Consider the following 19,476-nt stretch of genomic DNA (forward strand, 5'->3'; position numbering starts at 1 on the left):
TCCCACAGCCCCACACCTCCCATTGTTCACCTTGACTGAGAACTCACCGTGTTCTGGGAGTGCTGTCCTGTGCTAAAGCCTTCCACTCTTCATCTTAGTTCATCTTTACCATAACCATGAGGTAGATGTTGGTGCTCTGTGACCACCTAGAGGGGTGGGGTAGGGAGGGTGGGAGGGAGACGCAAGAGGGAGGGGATATGGGGATATATGTATATATAGCTGATTCACTTTGTGATACAGCAGAAACTAACACACCATTGTAAAGCAACGATACTATGATAGAGATGTTAAAAAAATAAATAAATAAAATAAAGATAAGGAAACTGAGGCACACTTATTCATTCAGTAATAGAAAACCTGGTCGAGACTCAGAATAGTCTCTTAAGGAAAAGAGAAAAGGGAATGAATCTGCAATTATTGAGCATCTACTTACTACATGTCAGGAACTATATGTTTTCAAAATGTTACCTCATTTAATCCTCCCAACACAGCAGGGAAGTGGGTTTGGATTTCCCAGTTTTCACAAATGTGCCAGACAGTCCGCAGTGAACTAAACAGATAAGCTCCCTGCCCTATGGAACTGATGATTCTAGTTAAACAATCAATCAGGCAATCCATTCATTAGATTGGGGAACACATGAAAAAGCATGTGAGATGGGGACAGAGAGTGGCAGGGAGGGGCAGTCAGGGAGGACTTCTCTGAGGAGGTGACACTTGAGCAGAGACCTGAATAAAACGAGGGAGCAAGTCCTTTTTGTCTGTAGTTGGAGGGGCATCCACGCTCAGAGCACTTGCTATTCACGTTTCCATCTCCCCAGCAACTAGTGCCCTCGGTGGGGTCTTCATACACCAGCCTCCACTGGGCACCTATTCTAGAGCAGGATTGGCACTCAAGTTGCCTCTCAGGCCCGTGCCCCCTGCCTCAAGCTGCTTAAAAGAGATTATCGAAAAGGCTTCTGGGGACCTGTCTAGGCCCAGCAGAAGAGCACAGCATGATCAGTCAGTGATGTATGTCGGCTGGAGCCTTTGGTGGCAGGAGCTCCCTGACGGCCAACTGGTTATCCAGCCACTGCATATGTACCTCCAGAACCCAGGAAACTACCTCCCCATGCTGCTTGCCCCACTGTGGGCCTCTCACAGAATGAGAAATACTCTACAATGCTCATTGAGGCCTAGCTCATCTTAGCCTCCAATGTAGGCTGGAAACTCCTTGAGGGCAGGGCCCATGTCTTGTCTCTGAATCCCCAGTCATCTGCATGCCCAGTTCAAGGTCTGACATTTAGTAGGTGTCTAATAAACACTTGTTGAATTGAATTGAAAATTCACCCTGACTCTCTGAAACCTCTACTTTTTAGACTGTGGGGACCACATAACAAAATTCTTCTTCCACACATCAACTCTTTTGGGAAAAAGGAAATGGGTGAGGTGGGAATTAAACATTTACTGAGCACTTACTAAGTGTCAGGCCTATATAGTTTCCAAATGTTGCTTCATTTAATCCTCCAACAACTCGCTGAAGTAGTTGTTCTTTTCCTTTTTATGGATGCAGAAATAAATCTTAAAACAGCCCTGGTTACAATTCTGGCTCTACCATTTATTAGCTGCGTGCCTCTAGGGATGCTTCCAGTCTCTCCGGCCCTGTAATCTTTTTAGTTCATCGCTCTGCCTCCCAGAGATTTGAAGACAGCAATTACATCCCCTCTGAGACTTTTCTTATCTCTGGGCAGCACATATCCAGCTATTTCCAATGTCTTTCATGGACAAGTGGTCGAGGGCATTGGCTCTGGAATTAGAATAACCAGGGTTTGTCCCTAACCACGTCACCTTGTGTACAAGTGACTTAACCTCTCTGAATGTTGGTTTTCCTAACTGTGCGACATGGGATACTCATGGTACCATCCCATAGAGTTGTTGCAAGGATTAAATAAGACCACAAAAGTAAGCACCTCACACCATGGCACACAGTAGGTCCTCATGAGATGCTGCCTCTGCTGGTTTTGAGTTCCACCCTCCACCATTTCAGCTAAGTTCAGGCCAGGTTGCTGGTGTCCAGTTCACATCATGTGACATCAGAACAAGACATTATCTGGGCCCCTTTGTTTTCCAGGGAAATCTGCCATGCCAGCCCAGATCCTGCCTCTTGGGGGGAAGTAAGGAACCGGAGTATGTGAACAAGACCAGGGTCATATCACTTCCAGGAACCCATACAAGCTCTGCTGATAAATCGTGACTCAAGCACTGGTGATAAATAAACTGGTGTTTACTCTAAACACAAGAGCAAAGACGGTGATTTGATCTAAACAGTTGGATTTTTATTACATTAACTATTTCAGAGCAACCATTGGGGAAACCTTCTCCACCCCAGGAGAATTAGTGGCTATAACACCAGGAAGCAGATCACTATCCTGGGTTACTTTCTTAAGTCCCAGAGGCACACTTTTTCACATGTCAATGTTTCTAAAATCGGAATGTATCTGATGATCAATGGACAACAATAATCAAGTAAAATAGTGCCAGGTTCCTCCTTCCAAGAAGTTATGATTTAACTGATGATGGTGCCCGCTTTGGCAGCACACATACTAAAATTGGAACGATACAGAGAAGATTAGAACGGCCCCTGCACAAGGATAACGCACAAATTCATGAAATGTTCCATATTTTTAGAGAAGAGACTTGTGGTTGCCAAGAGGGAGGGGGGTGGGAGAGGAATGGATTGGCAGTTTGGGGTTAGCAGATGCAAACTATTATATATAGAATGGATAAACAACAAGGTCCTACTGTATAGCACAGGGAAGTATATTCAATATCCTGTGATAGACCATAATGGAAAAGAAGATGAAAAAGAATGTGTGTGTGTATATATATATATATATATATATATATATATATATATATATATATAACTGAATCATTTTGTTGTACACCAGAAACTAATACAATATTGTAAATCAACTATACTTCAAAAAAAAATAATAAATTGATGATGAACATTCGAATAGAGGAGGCCACCACTGACTGAGCACATACTGTTAGACCCAATGCTGGATGCTAGATCCTTTCATTTTCATCGCTTTCTTTTATGTTCTTTCAGCATGTTTTTTTTCCCCTTTATAAAAAATAATAATCATTGAAGAAAACTTTAAAAATACAAGCAGCTCAAGTATCCCAGAGTTCCCCAGTAAAGAGATACCTAAAGAGCCCCTTCAGAATCTAAGTAACCATAACACAGTGAAAGCCTCAACTCGAGTAACTGTAGGGGCAAAAGCAAACTCCACCCACATCACCACCAGGTACTTCTGAGGATCCAGGATAGCTTTTCCTCTCTTGGTAGCCACCTCTCTCTCCAGACCTCTGCTCCAAACTTCTCTACCCTTCAATTCTGCCCATTCAAGCTTTCCCAAGCTGACATTGCATCTTCCCTGGTCTTCCCACACCTAGACGTTGATCTTCTCTTAATTCCCGAAAGCACAGGTGACACTAGAACTTAGTGTTTGACCAACTCTACTCAAGTCCTGAGGGGACTACAAGGGCACTACAAAACAGGAAAGTAAAATGGAAAAATGAATCCCAGTTGACGCTGATTCCAAAGACCAACATCCTTAGCCAACATAAGGGACCTCCATCCTCAGCCAAAGCGGGGCATCATTTTGCTCCGTCTGGGCTAACTTCATAATAGAGAACTCCCTCTCACCTCCTCTTCTCTGGGTTCCAGAGCCCCAATCCTCTCCCTCTGGGCACTGCTGGAGATGCCCAAAATATGTTATTATACTAGTTGAGATAACACTCTCTACTTTTAGAGCAAAACTCTGACATTCCACGGGCTTAAAAGAATACTTCCATCTACCCTTACAAAGTCCAGTCAGGGAGAGGGCAGGGGCCCATGCAGCTATGCACCACAGAGTCATTCAGGGACTCAGGCTCAGAGGATCTGCCATCTTCTCTGTGTGGTTGCCAGTTCACCCTGGGCATCAACATCCAGTCTGCAGACAGGGCAAGAGAAGGAATCATGTGAGGAAGATTTTTGTGGCCAGTCCTGCAAGTGACATGTGAAACTTCCGCCCTTATTCCATTAGATGGAACATGTGGCCGTGTCTCATTGCAAAGAAGGCTGGGAAACACAGGACAGCTTGTGCCCAATAGGAAAGGAAATTGTTTGATTTCTCAAACAATAGTCACTCTCTACTACAGGCACCATCATGATGTGCCCTGTACCCAGGAAAACGGCACCTTCTAGCTGATAATGCAGAACAATTTACCACCCACTCCCTTTGCTTCAAGCTCTCCTTCCAGACTAGCTTCTGGCCATGCTGCTCCAAAATCAAAAGCCTATTTCAATGTTCCTCCTAAACAATAAAGAAACCTCCCTCCAAAATAAAATCAATTCTGCTGCCAACCCTAGAATTCATAAATACTTGCCGTTGTTTTTGTGTGTGTTTTTTGTCCCCCTACATAGAAAAAAATGTTTAAAGAAATCACTCATAATCTTACAACTCTATTAATTTTAATGTGTTTCTTTCCTTTATATTTCCATATGCTCAAATCTTGCACAAACTTCAAAGTCCTGTTCAAACGATATAACTTTCTTGAGCCTGAGGCCCAGAGAGGTTAAGTAACTTGCTAGAGGTCACACAGCTAGGAAATAGTAGAACCAGATTTCTAACCATGATCTCTTGCCAATGCAGCATGCTGCCTCTCAGTATTCCTTGTAATTGTCCCTGGCCTTTCATTCACCCCTGTCTGCTGGATGGTAATTATCTGTGTCTAAAATATAAATGACCCATCTGTGACAAACCTTATCTTCCTTATTAGAGTGTCAGCTCCCAGAAGTCCAGAGATATATTTGATTCCTCTTTGCAACCACAAGGCCTGGCCCGTGATAGCTGTTTAATTCTCTACCACCCAAAGAAGCAAACATCAAATTGGAAGCTACCTAAAAGGCTCTGGTCCAATCCACTGCCCAGTTCACAGCCCCACTTCACATTTCCCAGGTGACCACAGCACAGACTTTGGGGCCTGACAGATCCAAGTTCACTTTCCCCTCCACCACCATGTGACTTTGGACAAGTTACTGAACTTCTCACTTTGTGAAACCCAAATGAGTTAATGCACAACACATTCGATAAACAGTATTGATTATATTATTATTAATATTATTACTTATAATTATCATTATTATTGTCCACCCTCTGACTTTTCCAAATTGCTTACCATAGAAAGAAGTGAATAAAACCTTTAAGGCCTGGCAACGAAAAGGAGGTGAGATTTTGAGTGGCTTCTCGTGACCCTCAGGAGCAGAGTGGCGCAAGTATTCTTTGTGGGAATTCTTGACCCTTCTAAAATCCCATTAAACCTAAACACACATCTGTTAGCACACACCAAGCATGCAGTGTCTGCTTTCACCCAGCACTGAGTAGTACAAGGAGGAATATTATATCCAGTAACTCATATGGAACTATTTATCCCCAATCACTTTGTGCTTTTCCTTCAACTTTTCCATAGTCTTTGGTTTCAAAGGCCATTTTAGAATGACTGAATTTCCTTGCAAAGTAAGTCTCCCCCTGCCCCCACCAAAAAAAAAAAAAAAAGAGGGAGAGAGAGAGAGATTGTTTTAGGAAAATCTCCTTGGGGCATAGGGGCTATGAGTTTCCAAACTTGCTCTCTCCTGTTCTCCTTTTTTCTTTTAAATAAAAATTGCCCAGGAAACCAAGATGCATTAACAGTGATGGGGAAAAAATATGACTGAGTTGAAATGAGTTTGCAGCTTAGTGCTTAGCAGGGAACTCACAAGACTCTTTTAGGGGAATCTTATAAGATCAGAGAACATGAGGATTGGGAAGGACCTCAGAGATCATATAGTTCCAACTCCTCATTTGGAGGTAGGAAAACTGAGGTCCAGAAGAGAAAAATTAACTATCCAAAGTGACAGAGCAAGTCAGCCAAGTAACTGAGACTTGAACTCAGGTCTCCCATAATTCAACCAAATTAGACCAACTTCTCTAGAAAGCAGAGCCTGAGGCAAGGATTACGTACAGTGTTGTTGCTTTACTTGGGAAGTGAAGCCCAGACAGCAAGAGTGAAGAAAAAGCGAAGCAAGGCAAGCAAAGGTGGGCAGTGATGCAATGTGAGAACCACTCTTGTGTCTGCACCAGTCAGCAGGCTGGTTTACTCAGCTCTCGGGACTTCTCAGGAGCTGTAAAGGAAAAACTGCCTTTCTAGGTTGGAAATCTAGAAACTGCATCATCCCTGGCCAATCAGATGGTGAGTTGGCGGATAAAGAATAGTTCAGCTTCCTCACCCTCAGTCCGGATAACTTAGGCATGTGGGATACGCTGACTCCCAGACTGGGTGACCAATGCATCTGGATTTACCTGGGACTTCCCTGGATTCTGCACTGAAAGCCCCTCACCTCAGCAAACCTCTTGACCCCAGGTAAAGTGGGTTAGTTGGTCCCCCTACCCCAGAGGACCCCAGTGAGACGGCTCCAGCTGTCCACAGTAACTCCTTACTGGTTTCCTTCCCTTTCCTGTTCACTTCCCTGTGGGTGTTTCTTAGGATAATTACCCAATTAAACTGCTTGCCTTACAAGTCTTCATCTCAGGAGTGTCTGCTTCTGGGGGAAGTCAAGTGTCTGGCACATAGCGTGCACTCAATAAATGTTATAAGCAATCATATTGAAACAACACACACTGTCTCCTCCCTCTCTCTTCCAGTTGTTTTGGGAACTTGAGCAACGTGGTCATGTCACCCCTGGTCTGCTCCTCGGGCACCCCACAAGTCAGCAGTCTGAACGGGAAGTTAAATCTGATTTTGCCCACTCCAGGCAGGAGAATAGTAACTGAGATTGTCAGGCAAGGTCTACCTGGTATGGGCACATATTTATATATCACAAAATTTGCACAGCTGCTTTAATTAGGGACTTTTGTGCCCTAAAAGACTAAAGTGAGAATGACTAAACTACTCATAGAACACTATATACAATTTATCATACAGTTAATTTAAGTCCTTTTTGTATTTAATAATTCAGAATTTCTCATAGTGTGGTCAGCAATCCACCTACCTACATCCTAAACATGGGGGGGGGGGTGGGCAGCTTGTTCAAAATGATGGTTCCTGGGTCCCACACAGACACCCCCTACTGAATGCTGCTGAGTGCGGCTCCATCATCTCCAAGAGATTCTGAGGCACATTAAACTTGGTGTGTCACCAGCCTGAACAACTGATGGAGGCTTTGCTCCTCCTCCTTAGGGAATCAGTGAGCTTCCTCCCCAGGCTCGGTTTGACCCCCATGGCCTCCTCCCCTTGTACCACCTGCTTTCTGCAATTCTCCTTAGGAGAACTTAAGTTCCCCTTACTGCTCTTGTCTAGTGATCTGGGCTGACACAGCCACTTCCTAGGGGACCTGTGTTTTCAGTCTCTGCTTCAGAGCTTGTTCAAGGTTCACTATAAACACAAGCCTTTATCCACCATGGTGCCCAGAGTAAACGCCTCCTGCTAATGATGCATTAACCCAGCTGGCACTTGGCCAGTCCTCCCTGACCTGGCCTCCTATGTCTACCTGGCCTCGGGTGCAGAGAAGAGTCAGGACACCCCACCTTGAGCCTGGGTTGCCATCATCAGAGAATGTTTTATTCTTCTCCCTTTGGTGACAAAAGAAATGTATCCCTGGGACCCAAGAGGGAAATGGAATTTCCCCATTGGGTAGAGCCCAAAGACCCTGACATTCCCACATGATGCCAGTGAGTATCCCACCACCACCACCCCTTCTTGCCCAGCTGAAACAGCTTGAGCGTTAGTGATGAACCACTAAGCTCCCACTATGCGGTCTCCTCCTATGTTTTCTTGTGTGCACATAGGTTTCTGCTACTACACTGTGAACTGCTTAAGGGCAAGGATCATGTCTGAGGGAACTTTTGATCCCCAGCAACAAACCCAAATCCTGGCTCAGAAAAGGTCTTCCAACAACATTTGCTGAAAAAAACAAGTATTTACATATTTGCTATAATATACAGATATATAATGATGAATGGTCAATTTCTATGCTGTTATCTTGTTTCTATTTTCTTCACAATACTTACCATTACCTAAAATTATCTAAAGTTTGTTTATTGGTATAGTCATTTTTTGCCCCTCAAACCCAGCACACATTAGAATGTAAACCCCCTGAGGGTGTTATGAGCTGAACTGTGTGCCCCCAAATTCATATGTTGAAGTTCTAACCGCCAGTACTTCTGAATGTGACTGTATTTGGAGATAGGATTCTGAAAGAGGCAATTAAGTTAAAACAAGATCATTACGGTGGGCCCTAATGCAATATGACTGGTATCCATATAAGAGGGGGAGATTAGGGCAGAGACACATACAGAGAGAAGACCATAGGAAGACAGTGAGAAAATGGCCATCACTAGCCAAGAAGAGAGGCCACAGAAGAAACCAATCCTGCCAACACTTCCATCCCAGACTTCTAGCCTCCAGAACCCCAAGAAAATAATTTTTGTTTTCAAGCCACCCAGTCTATGGTACCTTGTTATGGCGGCCCTCGCAAACTAATATGGCAAGAAAGAAATGGGTCTGCCTTGGTTACTCCTGTAACCAGTTCCTGCCACAAAGTAGGTGTTTAAGAAATAATTGTTGAATGAACACTCTGAAACTACAAGCTACTTCCTGTTCCCCGCCATATGCACGTACTGTTTTATACATCTGAGTCTTTGCTATTCCTCAGCCTAAACCCCCCTTCCCCATCCAGCCAAAGAAATCCTATTTTCCTTCAAAATTCAGTTCAGGCTCATATTCTCCTAAGATGTCCTTGACCCCAGTGGACAGAATCGATCACTCTCTTCTCTGTGCTTTGCTGAACTTTGTAGACACACATCTACATCATTGTAGCTGCTAGGCTGTGAGCTTGACTTCAGAAACCATATTCAACTCTGATCCCTGCCATCCAGCACTGGGCCTGGTGCAGAGGAAATGATCCGTCATTAATCTGCCGAGCTCTCTGAATCCTTATTATGTAGCTGCAAAGCAGACAGCCCCTGTCTGCTAGTGACTTACTGCCTGATGGGGGACAGATCCATTAACACACGTGTCTGACACATACTGGTGGAGAAATAACTTTCCAGGCCCAAGATGGAGCCACTCCTGCCCAGGGTGCCACGTCAGCAAACCAAAACATAGATAACTTTCGTGCCCCTGTAAATGCTCCGCTTGCCAAGAAACCGCAGTATATCCGGTCAGCCAGTCCCCAAATGCCAAGCCAGCTCTGGGCTCTATACTTATTTCCTTGTTCCTTCTCACCACAAACAAGGTTGACAGCGTGGCCCCAGGCAATGAGATATTTTCTGTTTTTCTCTTCCGTGTTCTTTATTCTTAGCCCTATAAACTCTTCCTGCCTACTGCCCCGCTCTGCAGTTCTATGAACGGAAACTGTCTGCTTCATGAAGTTTGTTATCACCTGCATTGTCTTCTTTAATCTTTTTTAACACTAGGTACTCAAGGAATATTTGTTGGATTGAAATTTACCAAATTGTTGGTAAATTTCACATTCCCACTCTGTTGTTTGCTCAGAACCCCCATCTTTGTCCTCTCCTTCTGAACAAACCACCTCCATTTTTCAAATCAAAACTTAAGTCCTAACTCTTCTAGAATTCCCTGCCTGGCTCTGTACGAACTCACTGATCTCCAAGAGTTACTTCCAAACATGATTCACTGTAAGAAACATGAACTCAGCCCAGCTGTGAGCAGGGCGCAACACTTCCATCCTGGACCCCAGAACACTTCTTAACTCTGAAGCCAGCAACAGGCAGGTCTCTTCTGCCCTACACTGACCCAGCCTGGGGTAGGGGGCCCTCCACACGCCAGGGGCTGATGCAAAACCAGCCTGGGTTACACAGCCTGCATTTTGCCTTAAGAAACAAAATCTGCGTGGAAAGAAAACACTGACAGGAACCATCTGCCCTCCCCCAAAGCTTGAAAGAAGCTGCATGTGGACCACTTAATCCTTCCTCTCTCCCCTCGGCCAGGAATGAATTTCATTTGGAGGGAAAAATGGGGGAGCTGTGAGGGAGAGGGAGCAGAGAGGGGTAGGCCAGACACATCTGGACAGCTTTTCTCTGTAAATTCAGAAGACTGCAGGGAATCACTTTCTCCCCTTGACAAAGGAAATGGGCCATGGTCAGAAATTGATGACTTGCAAAACTCATGCAGGCGAAGAGGTTATTGTGCCTCGAGGTCTTTGGGGCTTAGAGAAAATGAAAGAGTAAATAATTTAAATGGGGCAGCTGTTTATGGTACCAGAAACCCGACCACCAGCACCAGTCAGCAGAGAGAGCAGTCCAGGGTCCCGAGGGTCATTCCCTTATCAATTTGTTCAGTTATTCAGCAAAAATATCTTAAGACGTACTGGAGGGGTTTTTTTTTTTTTTTGGTGCTAGGGAAATAGTCACGGGCTTGGATTTATCTTCATCTCTAACAGCCTCATGAGGGAAACAGTCACATAAACAATAATATGCAGACCAACAGTCACAAGCAATCATCTGGAAACCAGGACAGATCGGGTGTTAAGTACTATAAACGAGGTACTTGAAAAAATGATTCCCTTAACTAGTATCTTGACTTTGGGGGAGGGGTGGTACGAGACAAAGCTTTAGAGAACAGGGCAAAAGCTGGATTCTGAAGATGGTTCAGAAAGAAAAAAATCTTACAAGAAAGAGGGCAAAAAGCATAGCGGTGTGAAAGTCAGTGCACATTTGGAGAACAGGAACAGTTGGGTGTTGGGTATGACCAAGGCTGGGAAATGTGGTGGCAAGTGGTAGGAGAGAAGCTTGTATAAGGAGGCAAGGACCACTTCTCGGAAGACAGGGAGTGTGTTAGTTCCACACATCAATACTGTGCGACCTTGTCCGTGAAAGTACGTACTCCAAAAGAGAGGCTGCAGGAAACAAGGGAGAGCTGAAGTCCAAAGCAGCCTTTTATAAACATAAAATTTATTTGAAACTCATCATTTCTCCTTTCAAAAAAGATCACGTGCAGTTTGCATTCTGCTTCGTAATATAATTTAGGCTTTGTTTTTAAAATATTTTCCTACCTCTTCAAGTAGAATGAATACACAGCAGATGGTTTTTTGTCTTCCAGCATATGGCCACGTAGCCCTAGGCATATGTAAACCCCAGTTTGGGGAGCAGAGCTTGTTGAAGGCAGAGCCCCAATCAAAGTTTTAATCAGAAGGAGATGAAGAAAGAAAATGAAGCCTTCATTCCTAGCTTCACCCGACTCAATCCCAGAGCCCCTTCCCCCAACAAGCAAGAAAACAGAGATAAAGGATACAGTTCTCTCTTCTGTAAGTGGACACAAATCCAGAGTTAACTTATATGAGGTCCCCCATCCACTAGGCATACATACTTCCCCCGTATTTTGCCAGTACCACAACTTATAGAGATCTTCTCTAATGAGGTGACCCAACACTTTATTCTCGGAACATCTCAGTCCTTGGTGGCCCTGTTCCTATAAGGGTCTAACAGTCTCTTGCAAAAGCTTATACAAGAGTACATGGTAATATGACAAGAACAGAGGAATCACCAGAGTTCCATCCATATTCCTCTCTGTTCCCTACTGTGTAGCCCAAACAGTTTCTCCTCAATGGTCAAGGTCAACCACACAAGGCAAGCTCTTTTCCTTTGTTTACCTCATGGCTCCAGGAACCCAAAGTGGCCAGGGAACCTCCATAACTTCCAATTTAGTAGAAGAATGACTATTTCCCCAGTGAGATCATTCCTTCCTTGGGTACTTTCTAAGGTTCAACAAATCACAGAACCCCAAACCAAGAAGCAACATGCTGAGAGTGAACCATTCAGTTCAGTCATAAAAAGTACCACCCCACTTCCACCTCTCAGTTCCTAAATCTATGGTCACCCATTCAGAATACAGACCACGTCTGAAAGATGACACCCCAACCTTGCCATCGGTTACCTCCCACCCGTTGCAATATCCAACTCTTCAACATGATATTTCACTGTCCTTTAAGGTCAGCTGACAAAGGAGATTATGATAAAACCAAGGATTGTCATAATAATCAGTCCACTGCCTTATTTCTTTCACTGTACATATCAAGGACTTAGGGTTGGTCTTTGGGGCGCAACTGGGCATTAGCAGTGGTAGGAAGTGTGGAATGGAGAAGCCATGAGCTCAGGCAAGGTGTATCCTTCACCTCTTTTACTTGCCTCGCATCCTCTCAAGTGGCTTCAATTCCACCTATTCCTGCAGCAATGAGCCTGCAGGTTTACACTGACAGCTGATGGCCTCAGCCCCACCATCAACCTCAGGCTTTTTGCCCTGTTCTCTGACACTGGTGTGAGATGCCTACAGGGGCCCATTCAGTTGTCAGGCATAGGCAAACCTAGAAAGAGGGTAACAGCACTCCATGGAAGCAATAGACAAATGCTTCCTTTTTTTCATCACCTGGGTGGATAATTCTGAAATTCTCAGCGGGTCCCAGTGGGAAAACCCCAATCACCCACAGTGGTGGTCAGCCCAATAACACAACCTGATATTGGCTTTCCCTCCGTCCCTGTATTTCTCTTCCCAGACCCCCACCATTTTCCCTGGAATCACCTCACAATATCAATAACCTGCCCACAGGCACTTGTCTCTGGATCTACTTTTTGGGATAACCTAATCTATGAAAATTGCTGTCAAAAGTGGTCTTGGAGGGCTTCTCTGGTGGCGCAGTGGTTGAGAGTCCGCCTGCCGATGCAGGGGACGCGGATTTGTGCCCCGGTCCGGGAAGATCCCGCATGCCGCGGAGCGGCTGGGCCCGTGAGCCATGGCCGCTGAGCCTGCGCGTCCGGAGCCTGTGCTCCGCAACGGGAGAGGCCACAACAGCGAGAGGCCCGCGTACCGCAAAAAAAAAAAAAAAAAGTCAGGAGCCCTCTAAGGCAGTTGGGATGGCTCTTTGAAGCTTGAACACAAATTTGGCCTATAGTACATGAGCAAGAGGTACCAAAACTGCCTAGGGAGAGCACTGAGGAAAGAGTCGGAGGCTCCGGAAGGTAAGAATGGTGTTCTCACATGAGACCATTTAGCATCTTGGTTTACCGTAGACATATCAAGCCTATTGTAGCCCCAGGTCAGAAGAGTTGAGCAGAGAGCCACCCAGACTGCATTTTGGAAGAGCTAGAGATCATTCTTTTAATCTGGGCCTCTCTTGAAGCTTCCAGTTTTTCAGGTCACTTGGCAAATGGGTGAGAGCAATACACCCAAATGTGGCATCAAGTGAGCCCCAACTTTTTCAGAGACCCAATTACCATCATGCCTCCTTCATAGTGGAATGGAGAACAGGAGAGACCATTTTGTCCTTGGAGGAGATAGCTGACATGCATTAGGTCAGGGAGGGCTCTGCAAACTAAGACCAGCCGGCCAAATCAAGCCCACAGCCTATTTTTGTAAATAAAAATTGGTGGGAACACAGTCATGCTTATTGTTTGCATATTGTCTATGGCTGTTTTATCACTACAACAGCAGAAGTGGGTAGTTTCAAGAGACACAATGTGCCCAAAGCTAAAATTATTTCCTATCTGACCTTTTACAGAGAAAGTTTGCTAACTCTGCCTCAGATCACTGGAACTGGACACTCAATTTCACAGGACGTACAGCTCACCCTCTGCACAAATGTATCTTGCCAAACATCTAGGGTATCTGTCATTTCTAGGTCTTACCCACTATAGCAGAGGAAAAAGTTTTCCTTGACCCTTTTAGGGTCTCTGGCTGGGTCTGAAAATTTAACTGGCAAAGACAGATTAACAGGAGAAACGTATACAAGTTTTATTGAACTTTTACATGTGCATGGGAGCAATCACAAGAGAAGCAAGACCCAAAGAAGTAACCAGAGCAGGAAACGTTTACATCTTTTAGACAGAGAAACAATAAATTTCTGAAGAATTGACAAGACAAAGGAGTTTGGGCTGGGGTAGTAAATAGTGAAGAAATAACTGGGAAGATAAGAGTCAGCTAACAAGGTTTGACTGTACAGATTTGTACAGATTTCTTAACCCCAAATCCCCCATCTCTGATGGTAAGAATGTCTCCTTGTCTTCTGGTAAAGGGAGGGTACCTTTCACAGGCGAGTTTTTTTTTTTTGTTTTTTTGGGGGTTTTTTTTGCAGTACGCGGGCCTCTCACTGCTGTGGCCTCTCCCTTTGCGGAGCACAGGCTCCGGACGTGCAGGCTCAGCGGCCATGGCTCACGGGCCCAGCCGCTCCGCGGCATGTGGGATCTTCCCGGACCGGGGCACGAACCCGTGTCCCCTGCATCGGCAGGCAGGCTCTCAACCACTGCACCACCAGGGAAGCCCCACAGGTGCGTTTTATGAGCCATTTTGGAGAGAAGTAGGTGGAGGGGCAGGGGAGGGGTCAAAGGTCAGACTGACCTTCCTGCTTCTGCCATTTTCTCAAACTCCTTCAGCTTAAGATATTCATTGTGCCAAGGTGCCCTATTGTTACCAAGCTACTGGACAAGCATGATGTCCTGTAAGATAATGAGTCCATCACGATCCGGCAGAATAAATTGTAGCACGGATCTGGAGAATTTAGGATAGTAAATACATTAGTGCTCTCCCTACCAGATGTGAGCAAATTGCCTCTGATGTTCACTTTGACTCAGAATGGAGAAAAATGCATTTGCCTGTTCATTAGATGCATATCCAATGTCAGGGGCTCTATTGCTTAGTTCCAGAAGGAGACCACATCTGAAACACCAGCTCAATTGGGTTCACCTAATTACATGTGTGATAAACCGGTATCATCTCAAGGATCTTTTTACCCTGGCAAATGGAAAAATTAAGTGGGGATGAGCTAGGAGGCAACCTGCCTATATCTTTCAAGCCTTTGATAGTTGTGATAGTGTCTTCAGCTCTACTCAGAAATGCAGTATTGCTTTTGATGTCTTTCTTTTTGTGTAACTGGTGAATGTTAATGGCTTCTACGCTGTCCTTTCTCCATAGTAGGTCTTCCCATGAGTGAGGAAGCTGTGTGGAATTTCGGTCAGTTGCTGAAGATATCCATTCTGGCTCTGTATCCAGACTAGGGTAATAATGACAAGGAGATTTAGTGCTCAGGTTTCCTTCCAGAAAGGGAACTCAAGTGAGATCTCGATTTATCTCTTGGCCTGCAAAAGTCCTCCCCCACCCGCCATTTCAAACGGTGAACCACAGTACAGCTCTGAATCCCTAGCTTTAGCTTGGAGCCAGTATCAAAGAGAATTCCAGAAGGTTGGCCACATCTTTTTCCTTGGGATACAGTTACTGGGTTTAAAGGGCAGCAGGCTCCTTTGGGGAAGACTGAGAAGATGTCCACAGGGATATGAGGTGTCTGTGGAGCAACGGTCCATTGGGTTCAAGGGTTCCAGGCCTCCTATTCACCCTGGAGCTTAGGCACTGTAAACTGTCAGGTGCAGGGTTGGAGAGAAGTGTGGGTTGTGTTGAGGGTCGAGTCTTGGCCTGCCTAAGTTATAGTCCAGCAGGAGAGCCAAAAATTATACATGGAAATGTTTAATATCTAATTGCATTGCAAGACATCATGATATGAACACGGAAACTGGGAGAGCATGTACCCTGGCCCAGTCAAGAAAGCTTCCAAGGAAATAACATTTAAGCCAAAATCTGAAGGCTAAATAGCTGAAGAATCAGTGTACAAAAAGCATGACATTAGGGGCTTCCCTGGTGGCGCAGTGGTTGAGAGTCCTCCTGCCGATGCAGGGGACATGGGTTTGTGCCCTGGTCCGGGAAGATCCCACATGCCGCGGAGCGGCTGGGCCCGTGAGCCATGGCTGCTGAGCCTGTGCGTCCTGAGCCTGTGCTCCGCAACGGGAGAGGCCACAACAGTGAGAGGCCTGCGTACCGCAAAAAAAAAAAAAAGCATGACATTATACTCCCAATTTTTGTCCCAATTTTATTTTAACAATTGGATGTTTATACATGTAATTGGAGCATCCCTCTGCTCAGTTTGGGGAACATCATTTTATTCCGAGAACTGATCAAAGTACAATGTGATTGTTTATATGCTATATGCACATATGCATAGAAAATGTCTAGAAAGCTACATAATAAAGTGTTAATGGTGGGTATCTCTGCAAGGTGGAGTTATAAGTGGGTTTTTTCCCCAAATAAATTGTTCTACAATCATTCTTCACATACACAAAAAAGGCAGTTACGGTTCTGGTCATAAGAAAAAGAAGACTCATTTGTTTTCTTAGAGAGAAGCCTGTATATCGATTTTTAAGCCATTTGACCCCTTGACTCTCAGCTCCAGCTGGGTCTGGCTGTACAAGTCTCTGCATTACACCTGTCATCATGAACTTCCAGAACTGAAATCTAAACCCTGGGAGCAGTGAGTAGCATCAGATTTGCCCAGGACTGCAGCCTTTAGGACCCTAGTCCTGAGCCAAGGGCAGCAGCTCTGACACTGGGCAGACGCTCAGCTTTCTGACTTTCTGGCACATCTGGCACTGGCTGCTGCCCAGGCAGTATGAGTCCTGTGGTCAAGTATCCCTGGGAGAAACAGGCCATCAGAGTCCCCGTATGTATCTGCCCCTCACCTAGGAGCTTGGGGTGGGCTGCTGTTGTCCAGAACTTCACTGGCCTCAGATACAACGAATTCTTGGGCCAACAGCTTAACCATTTTTGCACTGAGGATCATCAAAACATCTTGAACTCTTTCTCTAGTATTTTAGGTTTGTCAAAACTCTCAGTCATGCTTGGCTGATTAATTCTAAATGCACATGGCTTAAAAAGAAGCAGGGGGAGAGCAAATGGGATCCTTATGGTTTCATTCATTCACACCTAATTCAGCCAGATGTGGGAGAAAGCTGGGGGAGGAGTACCAGATGCCCTGCTGGAGTATTCCATCAAGGTAGGAGGCTGACAGGGACCTGGGCACTCCCTAGCCAGAAAACCCAGATACTTGTCCCATCTTTGCTAAGTGCCTTCTCTTGTGCCAGGCCCTGGGCTAGGCACTGCAGACACAGGGTGAGCCATGCACATTCCCTGCCCTCCAAAGGTTCAAAGTGCGATGTCAGAGATGAGTATATAAGCAAATAATTCCCCTAAAGAGTGTCAGAGACGTACAGGATGTAGTGGGACATCAAGGAAGAGGGATTCCGTTCTGCCCAGAGTGTAAAGAAAGCTTCAGAGATGAAAATAATGCTAATGCTTGCCCTTTACTGAGTACGCGTCATGTTTATTCATTTCCCAGGGCTGCCTTCACAGATTGCCAAAAACTGGGTAGCTTAAAACAACAGAAGTGTATTCTCGCAAGTTCAAGATGCCAGAAATCAAGGTGTCAGCTGAGTTGGCTCCTTTTGAAGGTTCTAAGGGAGAGTCTGTTCCATGCTTCTCTCCTGGCTTCTGATGTCTCCCAGCAACCCTTGGTGTTCCCTGGCTTGTAGCTGCATCACTCCCATCTCTGCATCCTCCTTCATCATACGACCTTTCTGTTCCGTGACCTCTTCTTCTTGTAAGGATACCGGTCTTTGGATTTAGGACACACCCTCAGTCCAACACAATATCATTTCAAAGTCCTATGTCCAAACACATTTAAATTCACTGTACAGGGAAGTTAGGACTTGAACATACGTTTCTGGAGGACACAGTTACACTACACCACCTTTCAGCCCCTTACATACATTATATGATTTAATTCCCACAACAACCCCATGAGGCAGGTACTATCATTAGCCCTGCTTTAGAGATGAAGAAGCAGAAACTTAAAAAGGTAAAAACCACACAGCCAGTAAGACAAAAAGCATGGTTTGAACACAGGTCAGACAGACTCCAAAGCCTTGTCCTTAGCCAGTGTGCTATTCTCTGGAGTTGAGTCTTGAATGGCGGCTAGTTGTCTATCAGGCAGATGACAAAGTACCTGGGAGTTACTCTTTTCAAGGAGACAGAGCTGCTAGGACAAAGTCTTGCAGGAGGGAGTCCTTGTCTTGAATCAGACACTGAGTCACTGGGATTTGGGGCAAGCCACTTTTCCTCTCTGACTGAGATGCCCGACTGCCTCCTGTCCTTTTCACATCACTGCTGGGGCCACGTGACTCACTTTTAAAGATCTGGCTGTATGCCAGACTCTGGAACCTGTCATGCCCCTCACCAAAGGGACCTTAACTCAGGACACTCCACATTAAATCAGCCTGCCTCTAATCCCACTCCAGCAGTGAACCCCTGTGTGGCTGAACCTCGTTCTTATAATAATGATGACCAAAATGTCATGAGAATTTTCTATACACCAAGGCTATGCTAAGTGTTCTACATGCTTTGTCTTATTTAATACTCACAACAATGTAAGGAGGAAGGTACTATTACTCTTCCCAGTCCATGGATGAAGAAAGTGAGGCTTGGAGAATTTTCCACTTGCCCAAGATCATACAACTATTACGTGACAGAACTGAAATTCAAACTCACGAGTTCCGACCCCATAATGTACACTCTTGATTACTACACAACCCTATTCTGTACTTGTCTAATTCATCTCTCCCTTCAGCACTCAGCACAGGACCTGGCGTGTAGCCACCATGGCCAGACCTCCCTGCCCTGGAGCAAATTTCTTCTACATCACCAATTACCCATCACCATGCTCTCCAGAGACCATTCTTCCCTGCGGGCCGGGACTGGATGCATCCCTGAGTTTGAGCTCACTTCTGAAAGCTCATGACTCCCATGTTTGGCCTAGTCTCCAATTCCAGGACCCTACTTTTCAGGTCCGTTCCTCTACAGACCCAGTAATAGTGCCTCATCCAAAACATGCAGCCTCAGATTCTTCACTTGGGAAAAGAGTGTGTTGAATCAGGTGAGTTTTGAGTTGAAATTCTACTTGAAGTCATGGTTTACCTTGCCAATCAAAGTGAACCCATTCTCCAGTCAATTAAGTGAATTACATAGATATTTTTAACTAAAAGATTTTCTTTGTCTCTGGGTTACATGGGTAGCATTATGGCATGTTGTCTCACTTGTGTGTTTAATGTTCAATGGACAGTGAGGTAGTGAAAAAGAGCAGTGAATTTGGGTTCAAATGAAAATGCAGTAATCAGCAGTGGGACTTTAGGTAAGTACTTGTCTCAGTGGTTTTTAATTTTGTCATGTATGAAATGAAGACATAACTACCCTGTGAGGGTGCCTGACGGACAGCAGAGCACTGGAGGCAAGAGTAAAAAGAAGAGGAATATCACTACCCACCTATTAGAATGGCTGGAATATATAGCTATCTGCATCACTTTGCTGTACACTGGAAACTAACACAACATTGTAAATCAACTCTATACTTCAACTGGAAAAACAAAAGAATGGCTAAATCTAAAACACTGACAACACCAAATGCTGACAAGGATGTGGAGCAATAGGAACTTTCATTCATTGCTGGTGGGAATGGAAAATGAAACAGCAACTTTGGAAGACAGTTTGGTGGTTTCAAACTTCATACGAAGTTCAACATAGTCT

This window comes from Grampus griseus (assembly GCF_964374135.1).
Source record: "Grampus griseus genome assembly, chromosome: 1".
Taxonomy (NCBI): Eukaryota; Metazoa; Chordata; class Mammalia; order Artiodactyla; family Delphinidae; genus Grampus; species Grampus griseus.